This window comes from Musca domestica, unplaced genomic scaffold (assembly GCF_030504385.1).
Source record: "Musca domestica strain aabys unplaced genomic scaffold, Musca_domestica.polishedcontigs.V.1.1 57, whole genome shotgun sequence".
Lineage (NCBI taxonomy): Eukaryota > Metazoa > Arthropoda > Insecta > Diptera > Muscidae > Musca > Musca domestica.
Window position 1 is genome coordinate 1,611,259 of NW_026712358.1, and position 24,753 is coordinate 1,636,011.

General features: G+C 35.7%; 1 protein-coding gene across 4 annotated transcripts in view; it reads left to right on the forward strand.

Annotated features, from left to right (window-relative positions):
• Positions 1 to 2,451: 2,451 nt before the first annotated feature.
• The window catches only part of LOC131805502 (dual specificity calcium/calmodulin-dependent 3',5'-cyclic nucleotide phosphodiesterase 1-like), a 126,060-nt gene continuing 103,758 nt past the window's right edge, over positions 2,452 to 24,753 (forward strand). Inside the window, exon 1 of one of the 4 annotated variants that reach the window (XM_059128707.1) lies at positions 2,452 to 3,130. The gene's annotated coding sequence lies outside the window, so the exon portion shown is untranslated. The remainder of the gene's footprint in view (positions 3,131 to 24,753) is intronic. The other 3 variants (XM_059128708.1, XM_059128709.1, XM_059128710.1) reach the window with 3 other exon arrangements.

Genomic DNA, 24,753 nt, shown 5'->3' on the forward strand with positions numbered 1-24,753 from the left:
TTTACTTTTCCTGTTGGAATTGTCCAGGAAATTATTTTGCAATTAGTAAGTAGTTGTTTAATTCTCTTTCTTAAAAATGTCTTCGGTTAACCAGAGAGACCTATTGTCTGGAACTTAAGAGTCATTGCCTCAATTGTAGTTCCTTGTGGTTTTTTGAATTTTTTTCATTCTGTGCACAAATTACAGTTCATTTCCCTTTAGCTAAAGTTGTAGTCTATGTAAGAAGTGATTTTTGCAAAATGACTTTTAAAATATAGAGAGGGTATATTTCATTGGGTACATCATCGGAGATGGACAAGATCGGTTCACTCCTTTGTGTAACTCCCCCATAAAAGCCAAATTTGTCAAATAAATAATTTACTTAATGAAAAAGGAAAGGATCATTTTATTTTATTTTATGCTAATCCCAATATTTTTGACAGTTAGGTGCGAAAATGGACCAAATCGGCGCTCTCCATCAAGTGCCTATTATTCCAACATGGAATAATTTTAAATCTTATAAAATGTGAAATAAAAATCCGATTGTCTTGAGATTTCGCAATTTTCAACATTTTTACAAAGACATTATCAGGTGTGAATATGGGATATATCGGTCTACCTCTTGTACCTCCCTCATAACGTGCCAAAATTTTTAATAGCAATGAGCCTTCGATTTTTTTTTTCAAACTTCACTCTTTTCAACATTTCGATCAACACAAGATCTGTTGTGAAAATGGGATTTATTCGTCTGCTCCTTCTGGTACCTGCCCCACAACGGTTCAAATTTTTTTATAGCCATAAAGATAGTAAAACCCGAATCAAGCATCCAATTCCGTCCAAACTTCACATATTCCAATATTTCCACCAACACAAGATCTGGTGGTAAGATGGAGTATATTTGTTCACACAACAATGGCTTAACCCTATGAATAATTATAATGCCGATTACAGTTTGTACATCTCAATATGAATCAGTATTAGATGAATTGGAATGCTTCGATCACATTTGTACATCTTACAAAAAATATCAAATATCTCATATAAAGTACAAGTAATATTTATATCAGACTTAGGTGAGATACGAAATTGGCCAACTTTTTTCGAAACCTCCCCCATAAACAGTTAAAAACTTTAATAATCATAACGCAAGTTAATATATATGTTCTATTCATCTGTCGGCAAAACCGACTCATATTTTTTACTCCTTTTTCTTTTATTCAACAGAAGAAGCATAAAATATTATCAAATTGCCCTCTTAAGTTCTGACCAGTATAGATGTTCGCTTGCGAACTAATGACATTTCAATCATGTAAGAGTAAAATTTCGATTTTGAATAATACAAGTCATAGCACCGCAATGGCTGTTTATGTTGCGGTACTATTATATGTTTCGCAACTGTATATAGGAATAATCGTCCATTATAAAATGTAAATGAACTTTTCTCAGTGTAGCCACCAGAAAGCTCTGCTTCTGTTAATTTACATGAAATAAGATAAATAAAAGCTTTATGACATTAGCAGACCTTTGACAATGTATCGCATTGTGGTTCACATGTGCTTCATTCGAACAGATACAGATTGTTGAGGACAGAAGAGCAATAACAAGAAAAACAACAAAATGTTGTGACGTGATTTCTTTCTTACTCCGAATTGATGTGCGCGCTCTCACAAGTGATGAGACACACGACCATTGCTCTCGGGGAAGGTAAACACAGCACAGCGAATGCATGTGGTTAAGTGGGTGGCTGTGACGGTGTGTGTTTGTCTCCAACCAGGGGCAATGGGCCAAATGAAAACGAAAGCAAATGCATGATTTGTCTGAATTTGAAAATTAATGGCATTTTCCACAAAAAAAAAACAAAATTGTGTGTTTTGTCTAAGCGATCACCAAAAAACAAAAACAACTAAAGTAAAACGTATTTTTAGACGACACAATGAAAAGTATTTAAAGATGACAAAATGTGGACACCTCCGCAAATCAGAAATCAAAACAAACGTTGATGCTCTCTTTGGAAAATAAAGAATGAGAGAGAGCTAGTGAGAGAAAATGTTGAACTACCATTGGGGTTGGAGGTTGATGTCTGGCAAAGGTCTGGCGTTGTTGTAGCACCTGCTTTCGCATTCAGGTGAATAGACCCCCAAAAATTAATTGGTATGGGTGCTTATATTTGTTTTTCCTATTGTTGTTGTCTTCGCTCATAGTTGAGAATAAATATTTCAAATTTCCATATTAGTGCCTCTCCGCACTCTCCACGCTTCGTGAGGAAAGGAGGCTCTAGTGTTGTTTACAGCTGTCATTGGGGTCGGCTGTTGGTGGTTCTGCATGCTGATGGTGCTGCTGCTCTTCGATGTCTGTTCTGTTCGCACAGAACAGAATTTTGTGTGGCTGCGACTGTTTTCAGCCAGCAAGTCAGTTGATTTTCAGATACGTCTGTACATGCATGAGGTCTGCTGGCGTATCATTGCCAGTGTCTGTGTGTGTGTACGTGTGAATGTTTTCGCTTTTCTGTTTGTTGTCTTTTCGCTTCTACGTTTTGGCAAACTCCGAAAATCCAGTTTATCCCATGAAGGCAAAACGTGCGGACGCTTTTAACGGTTAGGCAAAAAAGAAAACAAATCAAAGCCTTCATTCATCTTCAGCGGGTTATCTCGGCGCGTTAGTGTTTCTTTTTTTTTTTGGCAAATCGCGGTCGTGGTTCAACGCTCACCAGCTGTGGTTGGTACATTTCATTGTGAACCGTGTACGGTAACATTCACACGCGGTCGGTCAATCGGACGGACGCCTGACCCCACTAGTTGGGTCGCGATAAATCGCCGCGACGGTCGCGGGCACGTAATGTCCGATAAACAAAAATAAATATAAACAAACAAACCAAAAGAAAAAACTCGTATATCCGTAACGTAATCGTTCCGAACGTATCGCAAATAAACAAAAACAAAAAATAAACAAACGCAAAACCGCATGACTTAATGCACAACAAACAATTCACTAAATAATCGAATATTTTTGCCCGAATGCATATTGAAACGAAGCAACAAAACTATTAGAAAATACTAAATTGAAAAGTGCCAGAAAACAACAAAATAAATAAATAAATACATCAACTAATTTGTGAATTCTTAAAAAGCAAATTCAAAATCGTAAAAATCAAGTAAATGGAATTGATATTTTGAATAATGTTTGAAAATATAATAAATCATTTTTCAACAAAAGTGTGATCATGTTTTAAGTAACAATATTTTAGTTGTTGTTTTTCTTTTAAATGTTAACAGTTTGTTTTTATCTAAATTTGTTATTTGTTGTCATAAACACCGTTTTAGTTGTGGTTTTTATTTTTATTTTGCATAGTTGCTTTTTTTTTATTATTTGAAACTGGAATCTGTGCTTAAAATTAATGACAAAAGTTATGGCGTTGATTTAAAATGCATTCAAAAAATCTATAAAATACCTTTGAGACGTAGAAAGTGATGATACCGGAAATTTGATACCCTACATAGTAGTTTTTGACGAAAGGGAATTTTTTTCTGGTTGGGAAATGAAATATTTGTCTAAATAAATTCTAAATAAATTAATTTATATTCTGCATTAATAATTAATGTAAAACATACAGAATTTTTTGGTCGTGCTTTTTGATGAAATTGATTGACGCTGATGAATTATTGAACCACAGAGAGAATTTAGTGTCAAATAAATGTCTTCTTATTATTCTCCGAAAGAACTAAATCGGCGTTTCTTACAAAAAATTTAAATAATACTTAATTTGTGACATTTTTCCATTCGAAAAGATTAAGTGGAAAACCTGAGCGTACAGTTGGTCAACTAATTGTTTCGACACGTAGAATCAATAAAAATGTGTATATCGTAACAATAAGCCTATATTTCTTGCGTAAATAAACACATTTTTTCAAGACAGTTATTCATTTTCACATCTGTCCTAATGTGTTAAATAAGGTGTTAATTCCATAGTACAATATTAAAATGAATGAGTGGAAAATAAAACAATGTATTTGTAAAATGAAAAATTGAGTTCCTCTCTGATTTATGAAGGTGTGGTGTAACTACAACTTGATTTGGGGATCCAACATTTCCCCTATTTGCTCAATAATATGTTTTTGGTGACAATGGCCTCGGAGTTTGTATATTTAACGGCAGATACAAAATGGTTAGGCTTAATCCCATTATTGTGGTGGTAATTGAATGGATATTGGATGGTAATGTTTAGCAGGGGGTAAGGCAGAGATAGGAAAACACATTAAATGGCTGTCATGCATACTGTCGTTTTCACTGGCGATGAGTGATTTTCCATCCAGTTATCGGATGCAACAACCGTTCACAACGCAATGTGTTATTTAAGTAATTTAGGTTTGTACCATTCCGTTCAATTTATTATGACATCTATTTTCATAATAAAATAAACATTTCCTCCCTTCGCCATATATACGTACCAACATACAGGGTGAGCTGAAAAAACTGCAACCAATTTCAGACTGCTGCCATTTCTAAGCCACTTGTCCGACAGCTGTTAATATTATTCCAGTGACAGCTCATTATATTCTTTAAAAGCGTACAAAAGCATTTTGGTGAGAATTTTCCAGAAAAAAAGTTATTCGTGATGGAATTCAAGCGTGATAGTTTGATTTCTTTATATTTGGCTGGAAAACTACAATTGGCTATCGTTAGAGCACTCCAGCATTTAAATGTGAATAAATCTTTTGTGTCTCCCGACGTCAAGGAAGTGCAGGGAAGAAAACAGCAACATCAGCAGAAATGTTTCGAAAAGCAAAGAAGCGACTTGATCGAAACCCGCGTCGCAGTGACCGAAAAATGGCACATGAGCTGAACATATTGCAATAATCCATTCGAAAAATATTGAAAAATGAGCTCGGTGTAAGGCCATTGAAATTCCAAAAAGTGCAAGAACTTACACCGCAACGGAAGGAAAATAGACTCAAAAGAGCTAAAGAGTTGCTTCGCTTGGCCGAATTGGCGAAATAGGTTTTCTCCGATGAGAAAACAATCATTTTCCTGCAGTTTGTAAACAAACAAAATGATCGTGTTTACTTGCCAAAGAGGTCAGCTGAAAATGTGCACCTTTGGTTGGCCATCAGAACTCAAGCGCTGGTCATGGTGATGGTGTGGGCCGCCATAACAGCCGATGGTGACCATGGCATCAGAATAAATGCCGAATATTATCGCGAAAATATTCTGCAGGGTGTATTAAAGCCTTGGGCACGCAAACATCACTCTCAGCACGCGCCACCTAAGAATGGTTACAAAATAAGGTTCCTCGCTTCATTTCCAGTGCGCAATGGCCATTTTGGAAAGCAAGGTTGACACTACAAAATAGCAAAGTGTCGATCACCTCAAGCAATCGCTTCGCCGGGAATGGGCCAAAATACTGCAGAACAACATTCGGACAGCGACAGTGGTGACCAATTCAAACAAATCTAAACTAATTCTAAAATATGATGCTTTTTCCGACACGACACAAATGTAGAAGTAATGACGTTTGACTTTGTTGCAGTTTTTTTATATCACCCTGTATAAATGCTCCAAAATAGCAATTGCACCGAACTTAAACTCAGACTCCAAGTGCATTGAACTAGTCATTACCAACAAAATAGCAAAAAATGATTATATTTTTTAGATCTTTGGGAAAAGTATATGGTTACAAGAATTACAAACACGCAATTTAAAACACGATTTGCTAGAATTCAATTCAAATATTCATTATCTCTATTACAAATAACAAAATACTACTTATCAATAAACGCCCCTCTTTAGCAACCTATAACAAAATGTGCCTGGGGAGCTTTTTTAACCAACGAGGAATTATAGGTGCATGACATCTCCCTGTTATTCTCTTTCCAAAATTGGGAATTTGATGTTTATTCATGCTTTAAATGCGTCGGAGGCATAATATTTCTTAGCATATGAATTTAGAATAGATTTGGAATAGGTTTTTCTTATTATAAAATAGTCAGACTTAATAATAATATAACAATTTACGGGGTATCTGTTGATATTGCCAAAAGATGTATACCCTCAGCCTTGCGTTGTGGTTTTTAATAAGGGGAGGTTCCGAAAGAAGTGGCCAATTTCGACTACTTCCTTCACATTTTATGAGATATGTGATAATATTTGTAAATTGTTGAAATATGCATGATGTACCGGATATAATGGACCGAAGTATTCCATTTCCTCTAATACTGCTAAAAATATTGATTTGTGTCAAATTTAAAGAAAAATTCGAAGATTTATTTTTAATTTTATGCGAATAATCTAAATGTTGAACTGTTGCGGGAGGGGTGCCAGATGGAGCTGGCCAATAAATTCCATATTCACTCAGATCTCTGGTTGAGAAAAAAAAATAAGACATACATATGTTTGAAAAGAATCGTTCACCTGGTTCACAAGTTATGAATATTGAATTGAAATTGATATGAATTCTAAGTTTCCAGAGGTGGTGGACCGATATCTGTAATTTTTACACCACATCTTGTTTTAGTAGAAATGAAGTAAATCAGATTCTTACTTCGCTTTTATAAGCACGCTGCCATATATAACACAAATCTTCTGAATTTCAAACTTTAATATTTCTTACAGAAGAAATTCGGGATTCGTATTAATTATCCAGACTCTTTTCGTATTAATATTTCAGACCCTTACCTACCTCCACATGGCAATTTTATTTTACAAGCAATCTGCTTTACATACCTACTCACATTTACATTTACATGCCGATGTTGATATTGTTATTATTTTAATTTAAAAACAATAATGTTGCGTTTATTTGCCATTCACATTGATTTGTAATGATTAATAAATTCTGTTTTTATTGTGCGCAAAAAAAGCAATCAAAACATTACTGAGGCTGTGGGAAACAATCCGAGATACTTCAGCATTCAATCACGGAGAGTATAATGCAAAAGCGTTGTTTATCACAAAACAAATAATGAAAATAACTTTTATTATCATTTTATTATTTTTTAATAACTTCAACAGGCAGCGTCGAAAAAGATGTAATACCGTCGTGATATATTGTTGTTGGCATACATTTGACAAGATGATATGTGTGTGGGTATGTGTGCATTTTACAGGGGGGGCAAGATTGAGGATTGAGATATACCAGGCACTAACGCCACGTGACTATAAATCAGTAAACCAGCAAGTGCGTAATCCACGCTCCATTTGAGTACTGTTTACACTTCAAGAAGTACAAAACGACTGTCCTCAAGACAATTCCCTTTATTTCAGTCTGTTTATAGCTGCTAACAGGCTACCTCTATTCCCATCCTTTCCAAGCAATAAATAGAACACAACAATGACTAACATAATGTCGTCGGTTTCCGATTAGCTTTTTATGGTGGCCATAAGCAACCAAACCATCTTATGTTTTCGTTCGAGTTTAATGGATGTTTGAATCATTTGGTTGCGGTTTCGTGTTACCACCCACACACATACATACACAATTTTTTGGCAACTTTGTTTATTTTCCTTGGGCACAGAGTGAATGTGCCATAAAGAAGTTCTAGTCACAAACCTTCCGTAAAAATATACAAGACAGTCTGACTTTATGGTTGACGTGGTTCTTCTCCTGCTTTCTCTACTTCTTCAATGCCATTGTTATCCTGTGATTACTAAAATCAGATACAAAACTTAATTGAAATACATTGTGGCTGAGTCGTCTTCCATGCGGTTCGCCGTCGATGGGTTACGGCAAACCCACAAACCCCAAAGATAAATTACCTCCCTCCACCATTTTCACAGCCAGTGACATTATCAATTATATCAAAAGTTATTATGTTTATATTTTGTGTGTGTTTACTAGCTGGAATAATTAATAACAAGGTCGTCGAAATAACAATTCCACATAACCAAAATTATATTGTCGGTAGCTGGGCATATTTCGATATTAGTTTTGATTTAATGTCGCCCCTTTTTGCAGAAGACATAGTGGCAGCGGAGTCAATGCGGCTTGTTTTATTGTGCCCAAGGACATTTTTCTCTTGCCTTACCACATTCGTATATTTATCCTTCTTCTTAGTATTGAACCAAGGGTTTATTTTCCCTAGAATCATTCATCTAATAATATTCAGCTACTGAATATTCAGGAAAACCGCTAAACATTCGTTTTTAATTAACTTGTATCTCAAAACCGCATGGATTTGACAGTTTAATCTGTCGCTAAAATAAATTAAGTTATTCCTTTTCCCCATTGAAATCCGCTGAAATTTGATATATCCACCTTTAGCTTATCATCTTCGAGCGAATGTTATTGACATTATTCTCTGTTCGCTGGCTAAAAATTAATCATGCCTACCTTGCCTGAGAGAAAAATTGATGACATAAAAATTAAATATTACAAGAAAGTAAATCAATGCCGACAAACACTGCGCTGGCATGGGGAAGCGCACCTTTGTAGCCAGCAACCGGCTTCATATGCAAAATTAAGCGCGATTGTTGCTACGAACAGCAACAGCGAACAACAACAACGGCAGCGCCAAAATGTTTATCAAAGAACGATTAAGCAAAATCGCACACGCATCATTTTTTCCCCATTTCGGCTAAAACGTATAATTAACGCCAAAGGGCATCGTTAACATTATTTACAATCTAAAAAGTGTTTCTTTCCTGAAGAGTTGGGGGCAGGCAATAAATAATGAATTATGAAATTAACATCGGCGCACTTCTTGTGTGAGAGGCCACTACAGTTGTGGACTATTGAAGAGCACCAAATATGCTCACATACACGACCTGCCGCCAAAGCCCATGGCTGGATGTGGGTAATTGTTGTTAGATACTCTTGGCAAAGTACATAGCGAGATTTTAAGGATACTTCTTGGTATTTGCTGGTTTAAAACCAGTTTGCTTTAGTTAGAGTTTCTTCACTTGAGCCCCATTGGGGGGAGGTACCAAAAGTAATGGTCCCATCTTTATTATAGATCTTGTGTTAATGGAAATATTGATATGTGTCAAGTCAGAATAGAATCGGATGTTAATTTCGCGTTTATGAGCTGCATGGATATTCAAAGTTTCGACCCCTTGTGGGGGAGATACCAGAAGCAGTGGACCGATTTATTCCATCTTCCCAACAGACCTTGGTTTACTAAAAATATTGTAATGTTTGGAATTCGAAGATAATCGGACTCTTACAACATATTTTAGAAGAGTTATGATTATTCAAAATGTTGAACCTTGGTGGGGATGGAGTGGACCGAAAATGCATTGTCCATTTTCGCACCTGACTTGGCACTGATGCAAATATTAGGATTTGCAAAGTTATAGTTTGAAAGTTTGATAATAATATTACGAAGTACCAAGTTTGGACCACAACCAGACCGACAGACAGATGGACGGACACCCCTAGATCGACTCCGAATGTGCTGAAAGGAATTTGGTCCAAACAGACCTAGGGTGTATCCCCGTTATTTCGATGAGGAACGTTGTGGCCTATCAAATGATATATACCCTCTGTAGCCATATGGCTGAGGGAACACTAAATGCCAATTTACAGCAAATTCGGATTAAATTTGTGACTAAAACAACCAAAAAACCTTAAATCTGCTGTCACAGTTACAGCCATTTTCAATACCAAAAGTCCTGCAGACCAAAAACACATTGTATCAACCTACTTAATTTTGTTCGGAGTGACTTCCACAGGCGTACAAAAAGGGAGACGGACTGACATCGAATTTAATGCTGTTGGGGTCTAAAACATACATTTCGAGATGTTACAAACGGAATGACAAATTCAATACACCCTCGATACTATGGCGGAGGGTATAAAATAAAAGTGATAATAGATTTAATTCTTGAGTCGATTTTTGGAATGGGATTTTTTGAAATTGTATTTGAGTAGACGCATCGAAACTGTATACATATATAGAGGCTGAAAAAGGACTCGCTCAGCTATTTATCCGTGGATGTTCGAGCCCACCTATTTTTGAAATGCAGAAAATCATTTGGCAAGAATCAACTTTTCCATTTAAAATGGCCAAAATTACTACAAAATAAGTACATAGAAATGGCCCCTAGACCCAGAGCCCCTGCTTCCGTCGCTATTGTTACTTAATTTTTCACACTTGATATATAACCGATACGTATACATCGCAGGTAGAAACGAACCTTAAATGCCCCCAAAGTATCTTAGATCAACATATATTATATTTTCAATATACTGCTATCTAATCGATACACTACTGTATTGAGAAAATCAAAGAAAGCAATAAGACTCGGTAGACATCAATACGCCACAAAAAAGGGCACTTGAAAATCATTAACTGAATCGAATTTTTTTTTGGGCTCTGTCAAAGTTGTTGCGGCCTCATTGATGGCAATGATGATAATGTTGGCAATTCTGCTGCTGTTATGCCGTGTCGATGATGTTGATGAATTTAGTGGAAAAACAAGTTTTCAATAATGTAAACTCATTAAAACGACGATGACAAACACACACACATACAGCACAGCACAACAATTGGACAATATATCAACGGCAAGGTGAAACTCGTTACTCTTAGGGCATTTATGCAACTCATGTGATCGATCACCCACCCAGTGTCAACCCTTTCCCTTTGCCGTGCCCCTCCTCCGATACTGCCGGTGTAAGGTGCAATGGATGCACTGATTTATGGACTTTCATTAGTTTGCGAACTACCTACCGAAATACCCTTGACGTGTTGCTGTTTAACATCCCGATGGCAATGGACATTCGAATTTTGTTCGGATCATGGATGATGTCAAGATTTATCTCAAAAAATACCGGGGCGTTTCTTTACATAAATTAAAGTAATGGGAAGGCTTTGCTTCACAAAACGTTTTTTGTTGTTGTTGGTTTCCGCTTTACTGTCGATAACTTTAATTAAATTTTAATGGCATCTCATTCCAGAGACTAACTCTACAAGTTCGCAAATGTAGGCCAGCAGTAAAGAACGATTAAAAGAAATGCACTGCCATTATAGCTCAGAGACGCCACCTGGCATTCGGTTTTGATCGCATTAACACTTGTTGTGGATGCAAGAGAATGCACAGATAAACTCACATGCACACACACACACACATGCAGCTTCATTGCATAGCGTAACAGAAATTAAAGAAAAACCATAAACCATTAATAATGCCAAATATGATAGCTGTGATCATTTACCGCACCGAAACTGAAATCCAAACGTTGTTCGATTCGTACGTGCTTATAATTTGCAATGGCAAACACTTTGCCACCGAACAGAGACACACACACACTCAAACACACACATCACATACTCCATTGAGCCGAACAGAAATCAGTCAAGTTTAAATTGAAAACTAACTAACCAGCCAACCAGCAATTTCAATCAGATAACGAACCAAATAACAAGAAAGGCCAAGCTCGACGGCACCGACAGTGCGGTTGCCTACGCCACCTGTCGCCTGAACTGGATTGTGAGGGAAAATAATTTCACATTGAAAAAGAAAATAACTATTTAGCGGAAGCTATTATCGATATCAGATTTTATTTTGTGCTTAGAATATTGGTTTTTACGAAATTGTATTTTTGGGGCACTATTATACCATGGGGCGGCAATAAAAAAAAATTATCGCCGTAGAAACTATTTTAGGACGAATTCAAAATTTAGTGGACCAAAAACTCCTAATAAGACCAAAAAATCATCTTGAAAAAAAACTGGGAATGAAAAAATCAATACCCCTACTGTAGCACAAAAACGGACTAGAGCATAATTAGTTCAGTCCTTCGATTTGGCTGTAAAGTCGCAACTAATTCAAAAACTAACCAATTCAAATAGTTATCAATATGTGACACGGTTTTGGTTTTATAAGATCAAATTTTCCACTCGAATTTTGACATTTTCGAAACAATAGAACTTTGAAACGAACTGCATACCAACATGTAATAAATACAAAACAAGTGTTGTAAAAATAAGACTTCAAAATGCTACAGATATCTGAAAATGTGGCTTGGTCACAACTCACTACTGTAGAGTACAACAAGAAAATCACCGAAAACCCAACAACAAAACAAAAACAGAAAATAAACAAGCTACGAAACAAGAATGCTGTTTTTACAAGCTGACAAATAGTTAAAAATTAAACAAAAACTGCAATAAAACACAACAACAACAGCAACAACTCAACCTCAATATTCGTCCATTCATCTGGCCATGCGAATTTTCAGTCAATCTTCAACTCAAATAAAATCGAATGCGAATGCACGCATTTTCAACCAACCGAATTAAACACCTCCCGCCAGCCAACCAACCGACTGAACGACTGATGGTTGGCACTTAACAACATCATCTCGCAGCTCCCGCATGGCATTTACCAAGCGGACACAGATGACGTTTGACAATCAACGAAACGAAAAGCCAAAACAGAAAACAATTGCAATGATACATGGTCCAAGAGTGTTTGTCTGTTCTTCCGACCGGTCGTCCGCCAGTCTGCCTGCTCAAAAGTTTATTTTATTTTTGAAGCTTTTTTATCAGTTTCGTGTATTGTGATTCAAACACTTTATAACAATTACACACATTTGTGGCCCCCAATGCACTGTGGTTCTGTCGGGTGAGAGAAGAATTTATGAAATTGGATTTGTTGACGAGTGCGCACGATAACTCTCAAAGGGAGTACCGGATTTGGTCCAAACTTGATACATCGTAATATTATTATCAAACTAAGATCGAGTTCGGAGATATGCAATATCAGTCCACTCCTACTGGTACCTCACCCACAAAAGGTCCAAATTTCCAAAAAAAAAAAAAAAAAAAAAATTGCTGCACAGTAACCTTGCAAACCCTAACTTTTGTATCAGTGCTAGGTCAGGTGAGAAAATCGACAATATCGGTCCACTCCATCAAGTACCTCCCCCACATTGGGTCAACATTTTGAAAAATTATATATCTTATAAAATGTGGTGTAAGAGTCCGATTGTCTTCAAATTACACACATCACAATATTTTTCTTAGCCCAAGATCTACTGTGAATATGGAATATATCGGTCAACTTCTTCTTCTTCCACAAGGGTCAAAATTTTGAATATCCCAGAGGCTCATAAAACGCGAAATTAACATCCGATTCCATTCAGACTAAGTACATATCTTGAATTCAGATCTCTAAGATAGCCAAAGGACCCCTTTTTCAGAAACATTATCTCAAAATTGACATTGTTTGCACCGCCTGACTACAGCCTTTGCTAACTTATGTAAGGGTTTATTACTTAAATGTCGCGTACAAAAAAATCATTGATATCGGGAGAAAATTATGGCTTAACTTCTTTTGGGTTGAATTTTACCCAATGTGCGTATTTTTAGAAGAAACGGATATAATGTGTGAAATATATCTAAATCTGACCGTGTTTAGGGACGACCGAGAACAAACAATTTACAATTTTCACCGTCGACTCCGGAAACGGTGTCGTGAAAAAATTGGACTGGAGTCGAAGTCAAAGTAAAATTGATTCACCTTCACAGCCCAGCAATTTATGGTCGAAATAACTTTCAATTGCCATATCAAAAAGGTCAATAACCTCCTCGTGAAAACAATAGACTCATACTGGCCACTCTGAAGATTTTTACCATGTTTTCATATCCATTCCACTGATTTTTGTAGTTTTAAATTGAAATCGCTTAAATACTAACTCTCGGTGCTTCTATTTTCACAAGTTCCATTTTCCTTACATTGGTGGGTATCAAAAGTTCGGGTCGGTGTAACTTAACGTCTTTTCACTAGCTTTTAATGAGTTTTAGAGAGATCCCCTTCCTTTTGTTAGAAAAGTTGAATTTAACTTTGATTTTGCATTGCAACGCCCAATGTTTTGCTGTTCTCGAATTGTTTCAGCTATGAAATGCACTGCACTAAGCTTGTTCCACAATTATTTCTAACCGGTGTTAACATCAGCATTGCTTTACGCATTTTGCTTGTCTCGTTGTGTTGTTGTGTAGCTTCTGGCATCACTAACGCTACTACAATGATACGTTTGGAATTTATGTGCATTTGATTTGTTAAACAACATAGAACAACATGAGAAATCCAAATCAAAAAAATCACATACAACAACCACAACAACAAGCCGAAACACAAAACAAACACACAGTCATACAAACGTCACAAAGTCGTTTTATGGCTTTTGACAAAAATATGTTTAATTTACTCGGCTGAACAAGAACACCAAATGACAACAACGGCAACAACAACTACTGCGTCTGGTCGAATGCCTAGCATGTGTATCAACAATTAAGTCAACAATGTTCTCTATTAGCCAAAAACATAACAACAACAGTGGAAATTGTAAATTTTGAGAAGAGAAAAAAAAAAACTCCAGTCAAATCGTTCTTTTTTTTCAACAACGAATTGTTTTTCTTTTTCATCGGCAATATAAATTACTGGCCTCTAAACATATATCTTCCATATAAATACCGTATGTCCGGTGACCGATCAATGGCAGGCCTGTGTCCAAAAAAAAAGAGAGAAAAAAACTTTGATTCTTTTGAAGTCAAAAACAGATATCGGTCAGTTTGTGGCGATTTGCGTTCGCTAGCATCGTTTGGCAGTCGAGCCAAAGGCCATCGTTTTGGTTGGAAAATAAACAATTCAATCATTGCTCTGTGGCCATTCATTCGATTGGGAAGAGTCATTTCGTTTTCACTTAACACTTCGATGTGTTTATTTTCCAATAAAAATCTTTTTATGACGTGATCCATGCGGCCGAAGCCAGCACCTTTTAAACACCTGTCTCTTTCTCGCTGTTGCTTCGTTTTCGCATTTACTTCCAAATGGTTTTATTAACATTTTTGTGGCATCTGTGTTAATTAATAAATATTTGTATTTATCTGGTGGATTTAATGTGCGCTACACCACTGCCTATGGAGATTTTAGAAGTTCCCCTAGATTTGTCACAGGGTTAATTATTTTTATTAAACGATTTTCAGTGGAAATTCTATACATATATTTGTAATAGTCATCACATCCATTTGTAATTATACAGAGTTGTATCTCATTACAGCTAGAGCTGAAACTCAAAATAATGTTAAATAAATGTTGAATATTATCACAGATCTGAACCTCTCACCAAAAATCGTTTGCGCCTCTCACCGAAACTTTCCATTTCGCTGGCTTTAACCTTACACTTCGATTAGCAAGTAACGACGGACTAATGCCAACGAGCTGCCGAAGAAGGTAGAACGGCGAATAACGTCTACTGACATTCAATCTTTCGGTCATAACTCTTCCCAGCCATTTGATTTGTGTTGCAAAAACTTTTGCCCGGCAACTTTATTTTATTATCGCCATAAATTTGTTAGTCGCCGAGTTATTGGTACCAATTGACAGATGATATCGCTCGTCTTCTGCCATTATTTCTAATGGAATTTGTAACGGTTGGTAAACTCATCATCTGGCCCACAGGGATTTATTTTTTCAAGCGCAAAGTTTAGCAACAAGCTGTTAAGTGAGCCCAGAAAGAATGGTGGAGCGAAAGAATAAAAAGAAAGACATGGAATTGGAAGAATTCCTGTCCACAACATGATTAACGCATTTTCGTTCATTATTTCGTTAGTTATTGATGAGTTGTTAAAACCTGTATAAATTCCCAGAAGCAACTGCTAATGAATGTTGGATGGTAGCAGAACAAGTACAAGAACAACAACAATTTGAGGTGGTAGAATAAATGTTATGGTCTGGTCTAGCTCATAAAACAACAGTTGTTAAGCTGTGCAAACGAATCTCATCTTGCAAATAGGAAAATGTTTCAAATTTATTATTCCATGGAGATTTTTATTAACTTCTTTCTTATGTTCAATTTATGATGGTGTTGGGTGAATTGACTTCATTTGTTATGAAATGCGTTGGTGCTTCCAGTGCACAGAAAAGTAAATAAAACAATTTCACAATTTAGGGGAACACGAGCACTCACCAAAATTGAGATTGACTGCAATTAAGATAATTTTTATACCCTCCAAACATACATAGTATGGAGGGTATATAAAGTTCGTCATTCCGTTTGTAACTCATCGAAATAATAATTTCAGACATAACAAAGTATATATACTGGGTGAGATAAAAAAAAACTGTCACAAAGTCAAACGCCATAATTTTTACATTTTTTTTTTAAATTTTATTGAATGAAAGCAAAAAATGTCGGATATAGCATCAAATTTTAAAATAAGTTTTTGGTTCGAATTGGCCACTTTTGGCACGAATTATGGCCTTCAAACGGTTAATGAAATCATCACACGCTGCCCGAATGTTGCTCTGCGGTATTTTGGTCCATTCCCGGCGAAGCGCTTGCTTGAGTTGATGGACACTTTCCAAGATACTCCAGACACATTAGTCCAACGGATTGGTATCCGGTGATTTTGGTGGCCATTTTGCGCTGGAAATGAAACCATTCTTGGGTGGCGCGTGCAAAGTGCGATGGTGCTGAGTCCTGTCGGAATGTCCAAGGTCTGTGGCCAAAATGTTTGCGTGGCCAAGGCTTTAATACACCCTCCAGAATATTTTCGCGTGCAAAGTGCGATGGTGCTGAGTCCTGTCGGAATGTCTAAGGTCTGTGGCCAAAATGTTTGCGTGCCCAAGGCTTTAATACACCCTCCAGATTATTTTCGCGATTATTTTCGGCATTTATTTTCATGCCACGGTCGATTAATATGAGTGGAGAGCGACCATCGGTTATTTTGGCGGCCCACACCATCAATACGATATCGTATATCCCCCATATAACGGTAACTCCCGATATTCGGTATTTTGATGTTTATAGCGAAAATTTTCAGTGGAATTGTCTGAAAATTCACACAAGGAATTCCTTCTAAATACTTTACTTCCTGAAAGAGAATTGTCCAGAATATCGTATAGCCCCATATAACGGTGTCCCCCGATTTTCAGTTTTTTGCTGATTTTAGCTTTACTCTCTAACGAAATAGTTTAAAATTTGGGTTTAGAGTTTGTAATGGTAGAACTTTGTCTCCTGTGGTAGAACTTTTTCCATATAGATCCTCTATTTCGTATAGCACCCATATAAGGGTGCCTTCGGATATTCGATATTTTGAACAATTTCGATATTCCTATTTAATGGTTGTAGCCAACTCTTTTACAGAACTGTTTGAAATTTGAATTAGATTTTACTAATAATAGAAGTGACGCATACCTCTCGAAAACTGAAATTTCGGTAGACATATTATTACACGAGTAACAAATGGTGGAGGGTATAAAAAGTTCGGGCCAGCCGAACTTAAATACTTGTTTACTTGTTATTCCCTCCGATAGAGTATATTAAGTTTGTCCGTTTGTGAAAATCACTCTAGCTTTTGATCGAAATGAAGTAGGTTAATATAACTTTACTCAGGTGTATATTTTTTTAGTATTGAAAATGGGCGTGTCTCCATATAACGGTACATTTAGGGGGTTATCTGTAGGAAACACCCTTTCAAGGAGTTATGCATGTATTTGGTAAATTCTCTTTAGTCGGTATTTGTATGATTTAAGCTATGTTTTTTACAGAATTATTTCAAATTTGAAATGTGGAATTCGGGATGGTTATGGAAATAAAAATATTGCCATATTCAATATTGGGACCATTTCAACCACAATTTGCAATGGAATACTCAGGCATACCACTCGACAACTAGATCTCGGCGCTTATGGAAATATTTTCAAGTATTAATTTCCAAATAGGGAATTAAGGAGGATTTTTTGGATTTTTGACTGAGCTTGATTCTTATGTTAAAATAATTAATCTTGGCGTTAAAAGATAAAACGTCAAAATTTTCTCGTTTCTTTTCTTAATTTTTTGTATTTGTTGTCGTAGGAAATGTGTTTGTTTTTATCGTGTACTATCCGACAATATTTTTCTCTTTTTGGTGTAGCTTCGAATTAAATGCTACTTATCACTGTACAGCCTTTGTAAGCCATCCACGCCGAATATGCATGCCGCTTGGCCAATGAAAACCGGGTAATGGTGGGTGTGTGTTTTAAATTGGGCTAACCGTTTTCTGAACAAATTCCAGATCAATAAGCTAGTCTTCGTTACGATTCGTTTTAAGATTCTTTCAATAATAACAAAAATACGACATATAAATATGGAACTTCATATGACGCCACTACTGTGTATCGCGGAAATTTTTCCATATGGAAAACTTTGACGTTTTGTTTTTATATCTATTTGTTTTTATTATAAATACTTTTACTGTTATGTTTAGCAAGACGTAAAAACAAATGTATAATATCGGAAAAAAATACTAATTAAAGTATTTATAAACAGTTCTTATTACTTGCATGGCAAAATTAAGAAGGTAAAGTCATTTTCGAATAAGCATATCCATCTCTTCATTTTCTGTAATTTAACTTGTCAATTTTCACTGCACAGAAAACAGGTTCCCATCTCTGATTTGTGTATGTATAATGGATTTGCAAGCATAAATTTTGACAATGGGATGTTGTCAAATGAATTATTTTAAAAAAAAATTCTGAACATATGATTGCATGACTCTACCTTCTTTATTCTACCATGGTTACTTGTTTATAGTTCAAATGGAATCATCTTCAATTTCTAAATAAACTTTCAAAAATGAGTGAAGTTTCCCAAGTTTTTCGAGTATTCATAGGGGAAAGCATTTGGAAGTGAATAAGATTTGTTCTTTCAGTAGCTTTGAATTACTAAACAATACATTCTCTTTTCTCATAAATTCACTCTCTTTTTCTCATACACATGCATTAGCGTTTGGTCTCATTTTGGTCGACTCTGGTCCTAGTCTATTTGGTTTTATATTATTATATATAAATACGCCATTTCAGAAATCGCTTTTGGTATTTAACTTTATGTCAAATCAACTTAAAGCTGTTTTGAATTATCAGATAGCATTCTACAAATGGTGTGTCCTTAATTAAATTGTCCCCTAAATATTAAATATACAAATAAGTATTACTCATAATAGAATGTATTTATAAATGTATATTAGACAGTGTAATAACGACTCATTACTACCAAAAGCATTGTAAATTCTCCGACACCGAAAGTAATTAAATAACAAATATAAATTAGTGCACACAGCTACTACAACTCAAGTGCTATTAAAATTACCCTGAAAACAAACAAATGTCATAATTATTTATATTTTACGTCTGTCGACATACTTACGCACACAAAATTCACGTCAATAAATAAAAACTACGAACGTAGGTATGTCGAAAAAAAATGCTTAAAAAATTACTAAAATCCATTATGAGTTATTTCACTTGCAGCTAGCCACAATCCGAAAGGTCTAAGTGCATAATTAATGGGCTACAATGTTTGTTTGTTTGATTGTTGCTCGGTTGACTCCTTTTTTGTTGTAAATGTTTTTTTTTTTCGCCAGATGGAGGGAAGGCTTTTCATTTCTGTTCTTTTTTCGAACGCGTTGAATAAAATTCATTTAAAGTCATTCATAACATAAATATTTGTCAAGCGCAAAACACAAAAATTAAAACAAACTTGATCATGACCTTTTTTTCGGTCCTAATAAAGAGGGATTCTGAGGCAAAAACCAAAAAATGGGTAGAGAATGTAATCCAGCATTGGCCGTGGACATGGCATATAATCCCACAGTTTGACACGCCCGCACATCGTAATGTTTCCAGTGGCTACAAATAGGGTTTAGCCCACACACACACACATTCGCTCAGCTAGTCAACGAAATCAATCCTTGAAATGAGTTTTTTGTATTTTTTATTTCGTTTTCCCGGACATGGATGGGTTGTTGTTGGTGTATTCCACTCAAGTAAATGACTTTTAATTTTACATCCTTTTATTTCTAACTTCACTAAGTCCTTCATTGTCTACGCCATGGTATGTATGCTGAGCCCCTGTTTATTGTTTTTGTTGTTCTCCGACAACGGAGGCACACAGTCGGGTCAGACCAGGCCAGGTGGCGGTTACAACAAATGTTGTCTATTAAGTCATTCCATTTGGAATTCTTGCACGTTTTAGAATTTGTACTTGAATCATTTCGAAATTTATGATGTCGACATATTTTCTGGGCAATGACTGACTGACTGGCTGACTCTTTGGTCTTGTTGTGTGCCCTGCCGTTTGTGGTAGTGTCATGACATTTGTCACATTGCTATTAACAGTTGACAAATGTACGCACTTACGTACATCCTATGTGTGTGTGAGAGGAAGAGAGAGTGCTTGCGGTGTTTATATGTAATCGAGAGTGTGTGTGTGTGTTTGTTTCAAACCATACTTACATATTTATAAAGCCATTTAAATACCATTTGTGTGAAATGTACTTGTCTGTTTATTTATCATTGTGTGCCCGTGTGCGTTCGACTTTAGCAACACAACAAACTCATTTGTGTTTGTATGTCAGTGCATCTCTAGGGCAACACTTAGGAGCGGAGCAAGTCCTCTGTGATCTATTAACACACATATTTGCATAGAGCAGACATCACTTGAACATTTACCAAGTTTTTAAATGACTCAACTCAGTGGTGTTGCCTGCCATCCATCCTTGTGAGCTGAAATAACTCTGTTAGTCCGCCAGTACCACACCAGACCACATAGTTCGCACTGTGATACAATAATAGCTCTGATGTTTTCAGCGTTTGTGATATGACACAATTGTGTTTCCTTGCTAACAGAAAGATGTTATTTTCTGTGAGAAAAAAATACGCATTTTTAAGTTACAACTGACTAAAGAAAACTTAATTTAAGCCTTTCTCTAAAGGTTTTCTTGTGGTTCACACACATACATGTGTGTGCATATAAATGTACATCATTCGGTTATTATAGGTTAATTTTCTAAACGTTTCCAAAATACTTGAAGGAATAGAAGGAAACAGGCATACATTTCACGAGCCACAAGACTCGATTTTCTTTTGATGTTCGTAGTTAATTTTTAAAGCATTTTGATTTGTTTCATGTTTTTCCAAAAAAAAAAAAAATAATCTGTATCAAAAATTGAATGGAAAACAAGAAGATGTGAATCTCAAATAATGTGCTGAACTCCCGAGTTCTACTATAAAGAACTTCCTTACATAGTTCTTCGACTGCGGATGCATCGGATATCATGAATTCTTACCAAAAAGTTGCACTAGGCTTGGTTTAAAAATGTATGAGGTCTATGATATTATTTCGATTTTGCTCACATTTCAATGATTTATTGTACCTTCTGTGACCATATAATTGAGGACATAAAATAAGACTTTAATGGTTGTTCCAGTGAGACAGTAAATCTACTGAAATTTCAAACATGGATACCATTTGTTCCATAAGAATTCTTCTCGCATTGTTGAGACTTAATTAAAACTCCATTAGAAATCAAGTTGTAACTGAAAAATGGCATTCACCATTAGTCTTATTGCTTAAATCTTCGGGCGCCCTTTATGTTCCCACTCTACTGGCTTTGTGGCGGTGTTGTTATTCCGATTTATTGATACAACTTTTTCGACGTGTTCCCATTTTTCGTTGTTGTTTGCATTCATTGTTTGCTTTCATTGTATTCCCAATACCGAATGTATGGCAGTGCATAGATTTGATGCGTCGTTTATACCAGGAAACGGTTTCCCTTTTCATTTCGATGTTTTCAACTCATGTTTCTAACGACCTTTTGGCAGATTGAAAAACTGACGCATCTCGAATACAATTTCGAATCAGCCAGCGAGCATTTGTAAAGAAATAATCCAGAATTGTGCGTGTATCACTCACCTGCTTTTTGGATTGGCTATGAAAAGAATTGCGTTAGCTTTTGGCCTCAAAACTTTAACGTGAACAAACCCCTAAAGTGCGAAGGAGTTAAGGTAGATACATACACACATACCTACCTGACACAGTTACTTCATACTTGTATGAATTCTCAGTTTCATGACATAGAGTACCTCCAGCCATGCTGCTGACACGAACATAAAATAATCTGCCTGACTTTAAAAATGTATACGCATTTGGGAGAAGGTACCCCCATCCCCGTGAGTGGTGGTGTTTCTTTTTGCACAATAAATTTGTCTTATTCAGATTGAACTCGAAGCGGATTTTGTAGTTTTAGGAATAAAGAAAAACAGAAACAAAATATTTAAAATAAATAATGCTTCCCATTTTCATGACAGGCTATCAAATATGTATTAAAAATATGCAGCGATTCGTGAATCGTTTTATTTTGCTCTGAAAGTGTGTCTGACAGTCAATTAATGAAATAAATAAAAATAAAAAGAGTTGTTGGTTGTGATAAAATCTATATCAAAAGTAAAATATTAAAAATAAAATGATGCTTAAGTATGAGTTTTCCTAAACAAGTTCGCTATACAACATAGATATCGGAAATTATATGGTAATGAAATTTTATTAAATATATAATTGGAATTGTATCTATTTTTAAATTGTTTTTTTATTTTATTTTCCAATGTTGTATTTGAAGATAGCTATATAAATATGCGCTACCCGAAATTTTTTATGGACCCCCACAAATTTTCCATCACTCATATCTAAAATATTTCCATCCAATATTAAACATATTAATAGTAGGAGACCCTTGGTATTAGGTCAAAATATTTTCGGGAATACACTTGCTCCTAAAAAAGGCATTTTGAAAGTTGACGTTTTGTAAATTTCGAGAGAAGTTACATTAATTTCTCGACAGCGGTGTATCGTTGGATTTATGATAGTAAAATATTGATGTTTCGCAGTAAACCATTGACAATTTCAAAATTGTTTTCGTTTTCTTTTTCTATAAAAACAGTAAAATTATTAAAAAATAAAATTCAAAAAAAAAAAAATAAATAATAATCGAAAATCATTCTTATATCGCAAAAATGATAAAAATTTATAATCAACAGAGTCCCTGGTTTCATTTTACGGAATAAAAGTTGTTGGATTCTCTAAGCTGTATTCTCTATATGCTGATAAATAAAGTAAAATCTTTAGCCTCCTTCACGGTTTTCGCATTAAAATACCCTATGAATACATTCCAGCAATAAGGACACTAGCAACAACAAAGACCCATTGTTAAGCCTTGTAAAAAATTGTATTTTAGTCGACCTCCATTATTCTACGATTCCGGTGCTGGGCAATGAAATGTAAAACCTTTAATGCATGCGAAACTAGTCAGGCGAGAAAACGCGCAGAAAAAAGAGCCAAAAACATATTTTCCATTGTTGTTTGGTGGCTTTATTTGCACTACGAATATTTGATGTCTACTAACGTTTGGATCTGTTCCAATTGTACTTGCTCCACCTCCGACCACCCAATAACTGGGAAGAATTAACCGAAACAAGTTGCAAATGTCACCCGACAAAAAAAGAACTCGAATGTTTTTGCGCAATTTTCCCTTTAAGGACAAAGTTTTTTTTTCGTTGCCATTGTTTTGACGTCGACATATTCATGACGGTGTTCGAAAGTTTAGTATAGTTTTTTTTTTTTTGGGTTGTTGTAAAGCCTAGCAACCTTATTGAGAACCCAAAAAAAGTTTTATTTCAACTTCAGTTGTTTTGGTAACAAAAACTTTTTAGACAGTAGAAGGGATCCACAACTTCATTATAATTACTTCAAATTGTGGCAACATTTTGCAAAATGTAACAATTAGGAACCCAAATTCGACTGGGCCAACATGACTGAAATCCATTCAAAGTCTCCACGAAAAGTTTTCCCTTTAAATAATGTGGCCACAATGACTAAGCGATCACAATTTGATGGCATTTAAATCGCAAGTTTTCATTTAAAGTTTCCTAAACGGAGAGCAAATGTTGGCAACAACATCTCTTTATTCCATTTAATTTAGTCCTTTAAGATCGTGGTATGAATGAATGATGGCGAAAGGACTTTGATGTTATTCAAAAAGTCATTAATTGGCATTGACATCGTTTGTCAGCACCGGAAGATAAACAATAACATCAAAGAAAAACGAAATCGAATTAAGTGGGAGTGAATAACTTAAGTGGTGTGGGTACGGCCCACAAATGAATCACTTTTTAGATAGCTATGATGCTCCATGGGATATCTCTCAAGAGCACAACAAAGGATTTTTAAAATTAAAAAAAGAGAAGTGAGAAAGAATGTCCATGTTGTGGGCCATTGTCACGTAAAATGTGGGCTAAGCCAGACATGTACGTGCATAAGAAACGGATTGAATTGGATTGCAGACGAAAACTCAATTCCGTAAATCTAACACTAACTATTTCGAAATTAGCCAGTAATAGAGTTAGAAATCAATAAGACCATCTCCACACATACACACACGCACACACTCATAAATAATTTATTTTGCTCAGCGCCACTTTGCTACACCTTGAAATCCAAAAACAAAATAAAATAAAGGCCTCATCCATAACCTGTAGGGGATGGTAATGACAGCCTGCTAACAACTTTCACAGGAACATTTTATTCAATTACTTTGGCACACCAGGCACATATCGAGAGCAACGTTGACAAGCAGACCGACAGCGACTGGAAACACCTTTGCAATTTCTTTGCGCTCAAAAGTTTGTCTTTGACCACTGAATTGGCTTCATTACTTGGACGAGTAATTTGTTAACGGGCACACACAGTCCCAGCAAAATATTTGATATCAAAGATGATGATTGCCAAAAAGGAGGTCTAGTTACACATTACTGATCATCGAAAATGCTTGATATCAAATTCTTACGACTTTCGAAATTTTAATTTGTTTTTCAAGTTAGAAATCGGGGTCTGATTTAAGTGAACATCTTATATTGGAGAATATATTCACTGTACACGTAGTATATTACAAAGCTGAAACGTGTAGTGCAAGGTATCAAGTTAGCATACAGAAGAAGACAAACTATACCTATGGTTATTTT